This window comes from Lathyrus oleraceus, chromosome 5, assembly GCF_024323335.1.
Source record: "Lathyrus oleraceus cultivar Zhongwan6 chromosome 5, CAAS_Psat_ZW6_1.0, whole genome shotgun sequence".
Lineage (NCBI taxonomy): Eukaryota > Viridiplantae > Streptophyta > Magnoliopsida > Fabales > Fabaceae > Lathyrus > Lathyrus oleraceus.
This window is the reverse complement of record NC_066583.1, coordinates 134,455,477-134,473,301: the sequence shown is the minus strand read 5'-3', so window position 1 is coordinate 134,473,301 and position 17,825 is coordinate 134,455,477. Positions and strand designations below refer to the sequence as shown.

At 37.1% G+C, this 17,825-nt stretch overlaps 1 long non-coding RNA gene across 1 annotated transcript; it reads left to right on the top strand.

Moving 5' to 3' along the window:
• The first annotated feature begins 12,440 nt into the window (after positions 1–12,440).
• Positions 12,441–14,310, top strand: LOC127085578 (uncharacterized). Its single transcript, XR_007789190.1, has 3 exons — positions 12,441–12,856; positions 13,854–13,935; positions 14,021–14,310. It is a non-coding gene; the product is annotated as an uncharacterized LOC127085578 (long non-coding RNA).
• The last annotated feature ends 3,515 nt before the right edge of the window (positions 14,311–17,825 follow it).

Below are 17,825 nucleotides of genomic sequence, written 5' to 3'. Positions count from 1 at the left end.
GAAATTTGTCATCCAGAGGAGGGTAGCTGTTGAAAGAGAGCTTGGAAAAGAGGTTGTAGAGGTAAAGGAAGTAATTGATTTGATCAAAAATGTTGGACTAATGAAGACTGTGGTTGCTCTACCCCAATGTTATGAGGGGTTGGTAAAAGAGTTTATTGTGAATATACCTGAGGATATTTATGAAAGGAGCAACAGGGAGTTCTGCAAGGTGTTTGTAAGGGGTAAATGTGTGAAATTCTCACCAAGCATTATCAACAAGTTCCTAGGAAGAGGAACTGATGGAGGAGTGGATCTAGAGATGTCATACCCCAAAATTTGCCCATTAATATTTCAAGACATTTTTTCAGGGCACTCCGACTCATTTTTATGACACTGATCTCAAAGGAACAAAGGCCCAGCTCACGAATGGCCCAATCCAAAAAATGGCCCAAACTGGCCTGTTCGCTACACGCTCGCCTAGCGAACGTTCGCTACACGTTCGCTACACGCTCGCCTAGCGAGCGTTCGCTACACGCTCGCCTAGCGAAGCTGACAGACAACAGAAAATTTCGGGCTTCATTCTGAGCCCATTAGGTCATGAAAAAGAGCATTATAAATACCAGCACTTCAGTAATGAAAAGGGGAGAACGAAAAAGGACGAAAGGAGAACCCTAGCAAGCAAACCCTCACGCTCACAGACGGAAAACCCTGGAGGCTAACCCTGAGAATTCCGAGAAACCCTGAAGGAAAAGTCGGCGGCAGCAAGGTCACTTCCGCTCAATTCGATCCGGTCGTCCAATTCAAGGTTACAATTCGATTACAAACAGGTTGGCATTGCTATTACTACCTTATGTTCTTAATTTGCATATGGCATTATGATTAAATTTATGAAAATATCTTAAGTTTGTCATGTGAATTGTAGTGTGCACTTGAATACCTTAAATGATTAACCATATAATTGTTGTAATGAAAGCCATAAGGCATAAAATTGGTTGAAATTGTACTGATATCAAAACCAGAATCCGCAGTCGCTCGCTAGCACGTCGCTAAGCGAGCATGAAGCGAGTATTCGCTAAGCCTTCGCTAGGCGAGGCAGGCGCGAACCTGACAGTAGCCGACTTTTCTATTCTGATTTTTCATTCATGTTTTATCATAGCCAGACATTGTTTATCTGATCATATTACTGTTGTGATTTCTTTTGCGGTGTAATCCTCGATTGCACCCTGATTTGGTATTCTAACCCGTTTGCTGAATGTTGCAAAGGTTCACACACCCCAGGAAAAGATTGTTGTTTAGGTCTTCCACTTTATTTGTGGGATACCCTTGTGAAGAGCTGCCCTAAATTGCTTAATTAATTTTAATGTATTAATTTTAATGTATTAATTTTAATGTATTATTTTTAATGTATTGATTTTAATATGGAGATTCACCCTAATTACCTAATTAACTTTAAAACATGGCCTCTAAATATGTGATCTTGGACCTCTCTTTTGCCCTACGGTATTACGGTATAACGGTCATGTCCCGCGAATGTAGGGATACACTTAGCAACGGCCCTTCGGTTAAATCATCATAAAATAAATCATGGTCCCTCGGATGTTGCCTTCGAAAATACGATTTTGTCCCTCGATGACCCTTCGGTGTAGCCTACGGTTAAATGATGATCGTCCCTTCGAATGCTAAGGTATCCTTACAACTGTTGCCTTCAATGACCTATCGATGACCCTACGATGACCCTTAAACATCCAAAGGGTAAAATTACTTACTTCTCAATAGTAAGGACAGTTTTACCCCCATAAGGATAGGAAACGTTCATAACGACCTTAGGAAGGTATAACTCTCAATTACTGGATCATAACCTAAAATATCTTCAACACCTCACACCTTTCAAAACCTCTTTTGGAAAATCACCACTTGGTATACATTCATACTAGAATCATTACCGAGTTATATTTTTTTCAAACAACTTTCAAAACTAAACGAGATAACCACTTTGTATACATTCATACGAGAATCATTACAAAGTTAAACTCTCTTTTCGAAACATTTTTAACAATTCACCAACACTTTTCAAACAAAAATATAAGTGATCCAGCAATTAAGAGCCCATGGATAACCATGGATACAAAGGGTGCTAATACCTTCCCTTTGTATAATGTACCTCCCGAACCCAAAATCTATGGAGGTCTTTCCTGTTCTTTTCCACCTTTCCTTATTGGATAAAAGAAAAGTCGGTGGCGACTCTGGCTATCCGCGACATTGCGATAAAAAGCAAAACACACCAAGTCAGTTCACCGTATGACAAGAGACTACAGACAATGAGGTCTGTAGGATTATTACAGCTAGCCAAGTTAAGGAATGGCCTAGTAGGAATCACTTATCAGCTGGCAAGCTCACTGTCAAATATGCCATCCTACACAAGATTGGTTCAGCCAAATGGGTGCCTAGTAATCATATCTCTACCATCTCCATTGGTCTTGGCAGAATCATTCATGCAATTGGAACCAGGATAAACTATGACTTTGGAAGGTTTATATTTGATCAAACTATCAGACATGCCTCCACAAATGCTGTGAAGCTGCCCATTGCCTTCCCATCCATTATTTGTGGTATTATCTTGATTCAACAACCAGACATACTCAATACAAATGACATTCCAAGCAGAAGAAAGCCCCCACTATCCATTCATTATAAGCTGTTTGAGGGAAGTCATGTCAATGATGTTGTCATGACATCTGTCAGAAGGGAGCCTGCATCTCAAGGAAGCTTAATTGATCAACTAAAAGATACTTGCAAGGAACTGGATAATGGTATAAGGGTAGCCAAGGCAAGAAAAGAATCTCTGGAAGTTCTTATTAGGAGCCTAGAAAAGGAAGAAATGGAGAAGGCTGGTGAAAATTCAGATGCCAATACCTCAAGAGAGAGGTCAAAAGCTCAATCCAGTGGTAGCTCTGAAAGCTCTGAAGGCTCTGAAGGTGAAGGTGATACTTCTTCCTCTGATTAATGGTTCCTTCCTGTGTTGAAGACTGGTATGCTGTGGTGAAGTCTGTGAGGTGTGCTGGGAAGATTGATGTTTTGGAAGCTATTCTGCTGTTTGGAGGCTGAAGTTTTATTGTTTTTTTAAAAATGTGTAATTTGTGGCAGTCCTCATTGATGCCTGTTTGTAATATTTTGGGCTCTTAATGAGTTCCTTGGATTTGTTCATTATCTCAGCTATCATAGCTGTGTATGATGATGGTTTGTACTGCCTGAACAATTATGTTTTAACATTTTTAATGTTATAACATCTATGCTGACATTCTCTGCTAGGCTAATTGACATTTATTTTGTCTAATTGGTCACCTTTGGTCAATTTTGACTAAAAAGGGGGAGAAGTGTTTACGTGGAGCTGGAGCTGTGAGAAGATGTATGTGGCTGGACAGATGGACAACTATTGTTAAACAGAATGTTGTTCTATTTACAGATGTCAAAGGGGATGTCTGATGTGGTGGTACACAGGTGGTGATGTTGAAGCAGATGTCAGAATGACATTCTGATTGTTACAGGTGTTGTGGTTACAGGTGCTGTTATGAATGCACAGATTTAGGGGGAGAAGTAGTACCCTTGTGCATTTGTGTGTCTTACTAGTTGCATCCATAACTAGTAATTCTGTTTTTGTTGCACAGATTTAGGGGGAGGAGAAGTACCCTTGTGCATGTGTGTATTACTAGTAACTATTTCTAGTAATTGTGTTTGCTTCTGTTGCTGTTTAAACTGTTGTTTAATTGCTGATAGTTTCTCTTGTGAACAAAAAGGACAGATATATGTTTTAGCCAAAATTTGCCAAAGGGGGAGTTTGTTGATTCTAAGTGTTGGCAGCAATTTTGGTAAAACAAAGAGTGTTCACAAGATGTTATGTGTGATGTCTTAACATGAGATATCCTATGTACCTGCTGAAGCTTAAGGAACATAATCATGCAGGATTGTTTCAGAATGTCATACACAAGGTCATGGCATCTGATATGTGTGTACCTGCTGGAGTTTAAATGAAAGACATGTTCATGCATGATTGTTTCAAGATGTCATACACAAGGTCATGTCATTTGATATGGTTGTACCTGCTGGAAGTTATAAAAGGAATTATGGAATTATGCAGGATTTTTCCAGGATGTCAGACCCGATGTCATGACATCCTGTACATAGAATATTCAGTGTGAATGTCTGGTGTTTTGTGATTGCACAATTAATGGCAATCTATGTATGATTGAAAATCTGATTTGCAGACGCATTCAATCATTGATTACAACCTGATTTACTTATTTTCCAAAGAGATCTAACCAGCTGTCATAAGAAGATTTGATTGGAAAATAGATTTAGGGTTTTCAAGATGTCAAAGTCCAGCTGAAAGCTTCTATAAAAAGGGACTTATAAAACCTGTTTTAACACACAATCAATACTGAGCGAAATATAGAGAGAGAGTTAGGGTTTGTGTCTGTTTAGTCGTGAGACTTGTAAGCCATTCAAGTTATCTTTTGATGATTGAATTGGACTAATTTGTGGTTGTAATTTGTCACTCTAAAGCTGTTAAGCAAGAGTCTGTGTCTACTTGATCAAAGCTGTGAAGCAAGATCAAGTGTGTGTCTTCTTGATCAAAGCTGTGAAGCAAGATCAAAAGTGTGTCTTCTTGATTGAAACTGTGAAGTAAAATCAAGAGTGTGTTATTGAAAAGTGTTTTCTTTTCTCAAGGGATTGTTGTTTAAGATCACATGTGTGATTGTAGGGAAGTGAGTGGGTTCTCATATCTAAGAGTGCTTAGGTAGAAATTGCACGGGTAGAGATTAGGTGAGAAAGACTGTAACTTGTTGAAGTGTACGGAGAGTCTTTGAACTGATTCTATTTTAGTGAATTTCCTTCCTGGCTTGGTAGCCCGCAAATGTAGGTGAGTTGGACCTAACTGGGTTAACAATTGCTTGTGTATCTTGCATTACTATTCTCTATCTTTATTTTGTTTGCATTACTCAGATATTAGTATCGTGACATTACCTTCGACATCTCATATCTGATACCAGAATTTCACTTCTTTGCTTATCCATGTCTGAAAATTTGTGAATAAACCTCTGAAGTTCCCTTGAAAATTCTTTATTGTTGATGATATGGATGCAAATGAATACATGAACGCAACAATCACACTCAAGGATCAAGCAAGTCACACCACACAAAGGTCGCGGGATAGCTCACGTCATTGTCAATATCAATCATCCATTTTGGTGGATTATGGCTTACACCTTATCAACACCCAAGTTCCATTAATATTGAGAATGTACGAGAACGGATCAACCGCGAATCACAGATTTGTTGTAAGTCACGAGCATGGAGTCTCGGTTAAGAACCACCCAAAGGGAGTGTACTATGGTTAAACCTGACAAGCATGTTCTAAAAAGGTCCCCATAGTCATCATCTCCTCTTTTGGATATTATCGGATAAAACGACTACTCGTATTCCAAAAATATTCTCAAGATAGACTCTTATGAGTGTAGTATCGCGTAACAATCGTATCAAATCTTACACTTGAATGACCTTCGCACTACGTCCTAAAATAGGCCAAGATGGGCTAGGTATTTAAGGTCATTGGCTTCTAAGGTTTATATTGGAAAGATTAATGCCTAACCACGACTACTCGTGTGACATTATTGATCCCAATAAGACCTCCACCAAGTGAATGGGCTTGCAAGTCAACTTGCTAAGGAATAACTCCACACAAGTCAACAAGACTATGCCATTCTCCTATCATAAGTGCACTCGAGTTCGGGTATAGAACTCATCTCACAAGAAACCACCAAGCATACAAGCAATTAATATATCAAGCAATTCATACATTACAAACAATACAGTCATCCCAAATTTGCACAAAAATATGTCACCAACAAATATAAACATATAACACATATAAGCAAAAAGTAGGCTAAACCCACTAGGAAGTTTTCCCCAGCAGTGTCACCATTTTTCTGTAGCGGGATTTTCATTACTTCCAGGTTTATTGACTAAACTAAAAGTGAACATACAATTCGAGTTGCCACCGCACTTTTAGTTGTCCAAAGGAAAGGCTAAAAAGCGAACAAAAGCCAAGTAAGAAGTTTTATCAAATCAAAAACTAATAAATATGTCAGAGATCTAGGTAAGGGGGTTGGTTATGAAATGGGAAGGTTTTACGCATCCAAAACATCCTTAGTAATCTAAGGGAACCTCTTTTTGCAAACATGTGTTGTAGGTTGGTATTTATGAAACAATTTTGTTGTTTGAATGGATGAACCAATTGCCTACGTACCATCACAAAGGTAGGATCAAAACCTCGTAGTTCGGGTAAAAATCTCAAAGATTGGTGAATTGATTTGATCAAAAGCCTTAAGGTCTTTGGTTATCAAAGGGAGAAATATCAACCTAAACCAACAACCCACCATGTGAGGAAGGCTTCAACATACTAGTGAGGGGTTAACCCTATAATAAGTATGGAAGGCTTATAATCCAATCACTAAGGATGAGGTGAGATTTACATCAACCACTATGATAACTCAAACCTATGACTAATGTTTATGAAAAAGGTTTTAACAAAGGTGGTCATTGGAACCACAAAAACAACTTGAAATGAGTTGTATTTACAAGTTAGATTTATTTAAAAAATGAGGCCAAAGTTGGATTAAGATTCATTCACAATGAGTATTAATGAAAATGAGTTTGAAAAGTCAAAGGCATAAGGCCTAAGTTTCTAATTTGAAAACAATGTCAAAGTTTAAAGAACAGATTTTTGGCTTGGGTTAGAGTGAGGAGAAGAAGAGAAGGGCTAGTCCTAAAGCATACAAAGATAAGAGAAAGAGATCAAACCCTTGGAGTTCCTTTTCTTGAAATCATAGAGATGATTCAAGATGCTCCTTCCCTTTGGACTTAGCACACAACAAGCAATCACACAATTATAGATTCAAGCTCCTAGGATCTCCATTTGGCTTGTCTCTCCTAACTTGGCTACTCATGACAATGGTCCTTCTTACTATCTCAAGATGGAATCCCTATCACACAAGAGCAAACATCAAAAAGTTCACAACACAATAAGGAGAATGGACAAAGAAAGAGTTTTGGAAAGAAAGTCCTTTAAAGTCAACTTTGAGATCTAGCATTCTAAAGGCATGAGGCCTAGTTGCTCTTCAACAAATTTAGCATTCTAAAGGCATGAGGCTTAGTTGCTCTTGAACTCTTTTAAGCATGGGTAAGTCCTAATTCTAAGTGCTTTCTCCTTTTTGCATTGGGTTCACACAAAACAAAAGCAAAACCTACACAAGACAACAATATACTTATATACAATAATGAGCTCAAATGAGCAAAAGGAAAATGGCATAAACATAAAATATGTGCTCAAGTGAGCAAAATGAAAAGCAATATGAATAAATGAGCAAGAAGTAAATTGCATTAAATTAAATTGCAAGAAATTAAATGCTCAAGTTAAAGTTAGTAATTAGTATGGTTATGTTGGTTTGTCATAAGACAATTTAGCACTATGTTAAGCAATCGTAAGTGGACTAATGTAGTAGTCACACCTATCTGAGGCCGGTCAATAAAATTATAGGCAAATAAACACAAGTTAGAGATCATGACTAGTAAGCCAAGCTCTAAAAACTTGTCATGCCAAAAGAAAAGAGGAAAGGCCTTGTATGAACTTTAGGTTTTTTTGCTTGACCAAGAAGCAACCTATCTTGGACACAAAGCAACTCACTTGATCTTGGATCAAGTTGAGTTTGATTTGGATCAAAGAAGGTTAAACCTCTCATTTGTCAAGACCAACCATAAGACATTAACTCATTGGCCAAAAAGAAAAAAAGAAATGGGATGAAGATGAAATGGATGGAAAGAGAATTCAAGTATCAAATACAAATGGTCAAAAGTGAATCAAATCATCATCAACCAATGTTAAAGAGAAGAGAAATGAAGGTTACAAGTCAACAAGTCAAACATATTTTTTTGGTATTTTTTGAATTAAAAATAAATGCAAAAATAAAATGGACAAAATATGGTCAAACCTCAAATTTAATTCAAGTCAACTTCAACAAGTCCAATTAAATTCTCATATGTCTAACATGGTCAAACAAGCTTTGACAAATTTTCTCAATAATTTTTGAAATCAGAAACTATTTAAAAACAATTAAAAAACAATAAAAATAACGCAATATGAATTAAAATCTCAAATCAATTAAGAAATTGATGAGACTACTTTTCATTGACTTATCATGATCCATGTGTGTTAAGAAAATATTTTTGGATTTTTCAAATATCAAAAAGTATTTTAAAATGAATTAAAACTATTAAAAACCAAATAATTCACAAAAAATATTAAATGAAGTCACAAAAATAATTAAAAATCAAAATATGAAACTAGATTTTTCAAGAATTTTTTTGGCATTGGTCTCATATTTTTGTGACTTCAAATAAAATATTTATGAATTTTTGAAAATAAAATGAATTAAATGAAATTAAAACAAAAATAAGAAAAATAGAAAAAACCAGCGCCCTCTGATCATCTCATTAATTGACGTGGCAATGATCATGTGATTCAGAGGCGCGGTCACACCATGTGCCTTGGTCAAACGCGCTACACTTGGATTTAAAAGAAGTCAAAACAATGAAAGGCCAGGATTATAACGTTTCAGTGAGATCCAAGGGCCATGAAGCTCCCACGTGGGGATGGTGGTGGAAACCACCATCTTCTTCGGTGATCTAACCAGATTCGGCCACCACGCGTAGGGAAATGAAGTTTAATGAAAATGAAAAATGAAGGTATCAAAATGAAACTGAGGTGATGTACATCACCCCTGTAACCATGGATCCTCCTCAAAGTTCCTATTTAGAGAGAAACATGAGCTTGAAGATCATGGTGCATAAACTGAAATGGCACGATTTGCAAAATTGAGACCACCACTGGCCTGCCTCATGCATGAGGACTTCAGAAAACAACACAAACCAAAGAAATTCACATCATATTGCAAAATCCATATCAAGAAAGTTTGGTGTTATACCTCTGAAATGGAGCTTCAAACAGCACGAATTGTCCAAACTCTTGATCCAATCTTGCTCTGGAAGTGTGATGGTGATGCAAGGTTAAGGAATTGAGCTGTGAAGATCAACTAATGATGTTGAAATTCAAGCTTGAAATTGGAAATGAAAACTGAAAAATTCCTTTAGTGAGGGTTTGGTTTTCAATTCAGCAGCACTTCAGATCTCCTTGTGGTTACCATTTGAATAAGAATGAGCTTCTATTTATAGCTGGAATGGATGCAAGACAATGCTTGGCTCATCTGCATGAAATTTGGATCCTCCATGCATGGGCCTATACAGGCTCATGTGAGGCCTAAGAATGAATGGAAATCCATGTTGAACTCATATGGAAGTGAATTGGACGTGCACAAGGGGTTGCACAAGCTTGCACATGAAGTTTCAAAGTGAAATGCAAAAATGACCATAAACATTAAGCTCTTCAAAACTCACTCATGGAAAGTCCAAAAAATTAATGTGAGTAATGGTTGGAAAGCCCTTGAAATAGGGAACAAAAGTCATGTTGAGCAAAAATTCATTTGGAGTTTGGAAATTTATGAAAACTGGTAGTGAAGTTTTGGGTACAAAATATGTCTAGGTTCCCTTTGATTTTTTTTTACCAAAAGCAAGCATCTTCAAGCCCTTATGTTTCAATAATTCAAGCCTCAAATGGAAAAACCTCCAACATCAAAGTTGTATATATTTTCACGATGATCAATTTAGACTCAAATTTTGCATCATTTGGATTTTTCATAAGAAATTTATGGGCACTTGAAGTTGGACATTTTTCAAATTCAATGACTTAGGTCCAAAGTGACCTATAATGTTTTGTATTATCACATGTGTTTCTTTTAGGATTATGAAATTTTGTCCAACATAACATTTTAATTAGACATCTTAATATTTCCAATACATTTGGTCTCACCTCAAAATCATAAAAAATAAGGAAGTTAGGTCCTTGAGAAGTTGACCCAAAATTAGGGTTTCAGTCCAAATGACCTATAATGTTTTGAAATGAATTATGACCTTAAAAGTTTCAAATGGATTTTTTATGAACATTAAAGTTGTTAATATGGTTCTTAAGAACATTGTTTCTCTTGGGATCATATTCATTTGACAAACATATCAAAAGTTGTGTCTCAGTGATCCTCAGCTTAGTTAGATGACTTGACTGGTCAACTTCTCAAGGCCAAACTTCAAATCTTGATGAATGAATGATTGAGGATCCTCACATAAGCTCATATATGCATAAAATAATGAATTAAATAACTTCCCTTGATTAAATTTGATCATAGGTTGAGGTTGCTTCATGAGCAAGGCACAGTCAAAGCACAGTTGAATTAGGGTTTCCTTGGGAAATAATCCTCAAGCCCTTTGGGTTATCTTGATCAAATTGGAAAATTGAGATACTTGGGAGACATATATGATGATTAGGAACCTTGTGGGCCATTGTCATGCCTTTTCTCATCTTCATCTAGCCATTTCATTGAACTTAGGAGCCTCATAGGAGCATAGGAGCACATGACCACTTGAGCTTCAAAACAAAAAAAAAAGTTAGTGACATATTTTTGTGCTTTTGGTTAGGAATAAAAATAAGAAAAGCAATAATATACAATACAAGCATGCTTGGTGGTCTCAAACCACTCACACAAGTCCCAACCCTAGGGTTAAGGAGCCACACATGCTATGATCCTTGAGGCAATGCAGTGAGCAATGATATGATGCCATGAGGGATCTTAGGGTCAAAATTAGGGTCTTACAGAGAGGACAATGATATCCTAACCACTCTTTTTCATCCAAAAGAGATTTGAGTTGTGAAAGAGTTTGGCAAGTCTAATCATTAGTACTTAGAGGGAGGCAAGCATCTGATCCTTGACTAAGCACGACCAACAATCAAAATACTTGGGAGTTGAGAGGACAATGGTATCCTAACCACCCTATTTCTCCCTCATAGCACCTAGATTGGACCTATTTTATCATTATATGTTTTAAGGAGAAAGTCAAACGCCAGTTCCCCAAGCTAGGTACGACCAACAACCCAAGTACTTGAATGTTGTGTACAAGCACGTACACCCCATTTTTGCATTCCAGTTTGTTGAGAAATTCTTTTGAAAAGGCACTTGAAGCTGGATCAAGTGTTTGACATTTATTGTGAAAAAGTGTGTGTGAAGAATAGAGGTAGAGATAGAATGAGATAAATTGAGAATGGTGTGGATAATGGAATGGATAAGAGATACTTGACGTTGGATCAAGTACTCGTGTTGCTATGAAGTGAGTTTGATTTGGAAAATACTTGACGTTGGGTCAAGTATGCATTTGTCTTTTGAAAAGTTTTGTTTTGATCGTTTGGTTTTATCTTTTTAGTTAGCATGCATGATAAGCTATAACAAAAAAGTAAACCTAAACTATTACACTTGCATGGGGTGGGGGGACATATGACCCACAATGGGGGGATGGAACCATATAATACAAAGTAAAGGAATGGAGATTAAACAAGTTACAAACCAAGCACCATGCCTAAAATAATCAAGTGGCATGGTGTCCTCAAACAATACAAGGCAAAGATGAATGAATTAGAGGGATAATATCTTGGATCTAAACTTGAGATCTCAAAGGTCATGTAAACACATAAACATATGGAATTCGTATGAAGTAAAACACATGAATTAAATGGACATATTAAATGACAATGCTAATTCAAATGGAAATGGATCATAAATCATTAAATGATGATTAAACATAAGATCATGGCAAACAAAATGGATATACACAAGTCATACATCACCTAAATTGAAATGACATTTTCAATTTATTCAACATATTCACAATCTAATGAAAAATTTAATTGAAATTAACCTAAGGTTCAAAAATCATCTAAACATGGCATATGTGAATTATGGGTCAAATTGGCAAACATGGTTTAACATGGGAATTAAAATCAGGATCAATGCAACTTTCACCTAATCTAATCCCTAAGCTAAGCATACACATGATAATCACAAGGAAATTAACATGGCAATTAAACCCATGATTAACAATATATCAAAATGAACTAAAAATCACTAAAATATCTAATGAAAATTAACACAATCAATGGCAAATTAATCAAGATTTTAGATCACAAACAATATCATAATGTGGCAAAAAATATTAGGAAAATAATATGAGAAAAAAGAAAGTAAAAAACATGTAAAATTGATGAAACTCAGGGGGGTCAGAACTGATGAGTAGAGTGCAGAATGCAATATGGGTGCATAGGCCCAATGTAAAGCCCATCATCCAATCCACTATTCAGCCAGGGGGTTCAGAGCCAAGACATAGGGATGGCTAGTAAAACAAGGTTGGGCCCAACATGCAGAGCCCAAACAGAAACATTGTCATGGCCATGATAATTCAACAATTCACACATATGTAAATTCAAAGAATTGAATTTAAAAGAAAAAAACACACCAGACTAAATTGAGGGGGAAATGGCTCAGGTCAGATGGCCACCATGGGCCACCGTGTCGGAGGTCGCCTCCGGCGGCAGTGTCATGCCGAAATTGAAATTAAAACCACTAATAGATTTGTGCTATCATGCCCTATCCAAAGCCATCATCAATTTCACATAATTCGTACCCTAAGACCATAACCGAATCAAAATGCCTTAAGAACCCTAAATGTTTGGGGATAAATTAAACACTCATCCTGAGTAGTTAGAGCCCATGAGATTGGGGCTTTGATTCCTCCCTCAACACTCTACATCATGGTATCAGGAAAGTTATGAAAAACGAAGGGTTCAGAAGTCACCTTGCCGTAGAAGATGGACTGCAACGAAGCTCAGGTACGTTCTTTTGCTGAAACTCTTTCTACTTTCCTTTTGATTCTTCTTTTCCTTCTTTTCTATCTGTTGAAGGTGAATTTGTATGAGTGAATGGTTTTGAGAGCTAAATTGAATCAGAGAGAGAGAGAGAGAGAGAGAGAGCGAGAGAGAGGGGTTGAATTTAGGGTGAATAATGATGCAGGTCAAAGATGATTAAGTTGTTGGATACAGATTTGTGAAGATTGTGTTGAATGAGAGAGCTCTGAAAATCGTGATTTTTTTAGAGAGATAAAGATGTGAGTGTGTTGAAATGATTTTGATCAATTGAATGAATGACGAAGATGATGATTGAATGATCATTGAATGATTATATAGGCAGATAGAATTCTTGGGGATTAGAAAATTCTATTATGAATTCAGTTAGAGTGTAATAAAATTTGTGAACATCGAGGGAGTTAGTTAGAGATTAGATTTAGAAGCTTGAGGTAGTTAATCTATTAGTTTTTTTGAATGGTTGAGGTGTTAGGATGTTAGGTTAGTTGATATGTAAAATATGCAGTTAGGTTAGCTTTGAATGGTTGGGATGTTAATTGGCATCGTGCTTAGGAATTTGTTCAATTGAATTGGAATGTTGTTTGCCCTACTTAGAATGATATGTATGCAATGTTTGTTCTGATGTTGTATGTGCTTGGTGATTACAATGCAGTTAGCTTATCGAATTATTGATTGTCATGCTTGATTGTGTTTCTAAATGGCATTTCAATGTTGCAGGCCTGTAATTGTTTCCTTGAACTGTCTGTACTGCTATTGATATGTTGTTGCTGTATGATGTTTATGTATTGGCTATTAGTATGGTGTGTGTTACATGATATTTGTTGCATTGATGACTTGTTACAGGACCTTCATGACTGCTTGATGACTTGACTGTAGGATTGTGTCTAGCATGTTTTGTGGTCTGATGTGCAAGTGCATGAAGCTTATATTGACTGCTATGGTTTTTGAATTGACCATGTTGCAGGTTTGAATTTGCAGCAGGTATGCCTCTGATTTGCTTGGCAAGGTTGCATCTGGTTTTGCTTGCATTTGTTGCAGGATTGATGGTAGGTTGTTATGCTTGATGCTTTGGTCAAATGCATACTATTTTTTGTTAGGCTATTATATGCATGACATTGTTGTTTTTTGTAGGTTCACACATGAATATGAAGCTTAATTTGAAGGCATTATGTGAATGTCACAAAAATCAAAACATGAATAGCTCATGGATGGATCACAGAAGCATGGGAAAATAGGTTAAGGTTAGGATAGTCAAAGTGGGGTTGGTTGACTTTGGTCAACAGGTTGACCAAAAAGTCAATGGCTGACCAAAAGTCAACTTGAGTAGAAAAGTCACATTTTATAACCTTTTCTATGTATGGACATTTGATAATTTGTATAATAGATGTAATTGATATTTGGTATGAATGAATGGATTTGAATTGAATTAAAATGAATGATGTATTGAAATGAACATGACTTGAATAAACAAACTATGATATTGAAAATGGAATGAATTATATGGAAAATGGAATTGAATGAACCATCCTAAACCTCTTAAAATTAACCCTTGAATGGATGATGAAGTGAATGATGAATGATAAGACTTAAATGAATCAAAATAGCATGGACCAATGGACAACAGCTATGAATGAACCATGCACTAGAAGTGACCAGATGAAATGAACTTAAACAAGACATGAACAAACTATGGGCTAGGAATGAGGAAATTATCAGATGAAATGCCATGAATGAATATAATCAAATGGAAGTTGTGAGGCCATGAAAATGGACTTGAACCAATGGGCATAAACAAGCAAAAGATGAACATGTAAGGCCATGAAGTGAATGCTAATCAAACCAAAGAAAACTCCATAATAGATCATGAATAAGTGGGCCCTGGATGGATCTTGACCAAGCAACACAATGGATGATAATGAATCAGATGGAGCTAGGGTTAGGTGAACACACGATGAATGATAGCCACAATTAGGATTAGGCTTGGCCATCAGCAAATAGAAACCCCAAACTAGGGTTTTGCTTCACCAAGAATCCATAGTTGAATCCTCCATACATAGCACACACACAAGAATCAAGAGATACCTCCAAGTAGGGTTTTGGTTGACTGAGAAAATTCAAGTTGAATTTCCACTAGGTTCAAGCACAAAGCTTTGAATCCAAGATACATGTTCTCTTGTATTGAATAAATGCTCATGTAAATGCTATGACTGACCATGAGGACATGCACATGATTAGGGTTAATGACCTAGATGAACATTGTGAATGATATGGTGAATTTTAAGGTATGACACCTCCGACTATTGTATACCCATTGGACCTCTTATTTACTAGTGTGGCTTTTAACAAATCCGAGGGTAAATTATCATGTTCAATATACTCTTTAATCGGAGTGATCTAAGAAACATAGGTTGGCCCAGGTATGGTCATTAATGCTCCTCTCATTGGTCCAATACTTGGAATTTTCTTAGATTCCTGGAAGAATAAAGGATTGATTACGAGACTTCATGTGTTGGCTAACCAGGATAGTACATCTGTACATGTGTTTTCTTTGCGGGAAACATGGGCGATTTCATATTCTTTGAAGTTCGCTAACTTTTATCTAGATAGCTTAAGGTATTGTTGTAACAATGAGTCTTTAGCATGAGCTTTTCCCCATATTTGAAAGACGACTAACTGAGAATATGTTCTCAATTTGAGGAAGTTTTCCCTCCACTTCTTCTACTTAACATTATTCCCGCCATTACTGCTTTGTACTTAACTTCCATGGCTGTTGGATGATCCATCTATGAATACCACCCATGCGCGGTATGGCGCAATTGGCGTTGTAGTCATCTCTGTCAAGAAGTTGGCAAATAGTTGTGCCTTCGATTCCTTCCTTGCTTCAAAAGAGACTTCAAACTTGGATAACTCTATTGCTCATTTCGTTGACCTCCCCGCCAAGTATGGTCGATGAAGTACGTGTCTCAAGGGAAAATATTTCTGAACCACTATAGAGTGCGTTAGGAAATATCTTCTGAGTTTCGTTGACGCCACCACCACGGTGAGGATAACTTTCTAAATTTTCTGATATCGGGCTTTGACTTCGGCTAGGGATTTCAATATGAAATATTTTTGACTTCTCCTGGCATTTGTCTCTTTTATGAGAATGATACTCACCGTCTCCTCGACAACTTCCAGGTAAAGATACAAGGTATCCCTCGACGATGGTCGAATGAGTACCGATGGGGTAGCTAGGATTCTCTTAAAGGACTCAAATTCATCATTGCATTTGGTATTCCATTCAAACTGTGTCTGTATCCTCAACAACTTGTAGAAAGGTAGCGCTTGTTAAACAGGTCTAAAGATGGAACCATTCAAGGCGATCATCATCCCTTTAGTATTTGGATATCCTTCTCCAAAGATGGCGTTTTCATCTGAATAACTGCTTTGCATTTATCGGGATTGGCCTCAGTCCCTTGTTCGGTTAAGAAGAAACCCTGAAGCTTGTTGGCCCTTACTGCAAAAGTGCATTTTTCTGAGTTAAGTCTCATGTTGTATTATCAGACCCTTTCAAATACCCGTTGGAGATACTGAGTGTGAAGTGTGTGTGCATTGGACTTTACTATTATATTGTCCATGTACACCTCCAGCATTTCCCCTATTTCTTCTTGGAAGATTTTGTTCATCATTCTTTGGTAGGTTGATATGACGTTCTTAAGTCCAAATGGCATGACATTATATTGGTAATTAGTTTGCTCGGTCATGAATATCGTTTTTACCTGGATGAGTCCTAACATTGGTATTTGGTTGTATCCAGAGTATGCATCCTTAAAGGATAACAACTGATATTCGGTCGAATTATCAATGAGTTGGTCGATGTACAGAAGCAGATATGGATCTTTTGGACATGCTCGATTGAGGTCAGTGTAGTCTATACACATCCTTCATTTGCCCAAGGCTTTCCTGACTAGAACCATATTAGATAACCACTCGATATACTTTGCTTCAAAGATAAACTTGGCATATAATAGGAAGTTCACTGTGTTTTCGGTGGCCCCAGCCTTTTCAGGGGATTGTTTTCTTCGACGTTGGGACACATACCAGACACTGACGTTCAGGTTCAACTGATGGCAATCCACTTGGGGATCAACTACAAGAATTCCGTGCAGAGAGATGGAGAAGAGGCCAACATTAGCTTAGAGGCATTTGATTAACATGGACCTTACATTGGGGGACAGCCCAAACTAGATGTTAACCGACCTGTCCATATTTTTGCCAAGATGCACAAACTCAAACTTGTCGTCTATAGTAGGTATGACTAGATCTTAGCGCACATCTAGATCAAATTCATTAATGAATCTTGACTCTTCTGGTATGACATTTTCGTGGATTACCTCCTAATCCTTTATGCCTCATGTAAATCTGCATCGACTATGACTGATGTTCCTTCTTTGTCATGGTAGGTTATCTTTATGTGAACGATGGAAGCGACTGCATTTAACCTCACTAAGAAGGATCTTCCTAGAATTATTTTTAAGGCACTTCTACAATATATTACGAGGAATGTCAGAGTCACCTTTTCTGATGCGTCCCTCCTTCCACCGGCGTCAGATCTATCACTCCACATGGACGAGTAAACAAATCATTGAAAATTAACATGTCTTCCTCGTCGAATGGGTCCAAATCTGTCAACTTAAGATTCAACAGTTCCCAAGCGTCTTTGTAAAAGACATTTCAAGAGTTTCCATCATCTACTACGAGTCTTGTAAAGGCTCGATCGGGGATAACAACCGTTATACTATTAGTAGTTCAAAGTTATGATTTCATCGATCTTTTATATATCCAGGAATCCTAACTCTGGCCTATAAACTTGTTGAGTCCCTGAATCAACTTCTAGTAAGGAGAAATCAAATGATGGTGAAGCATTGTACGAGGTGACATTCCAAAATATGTCGAT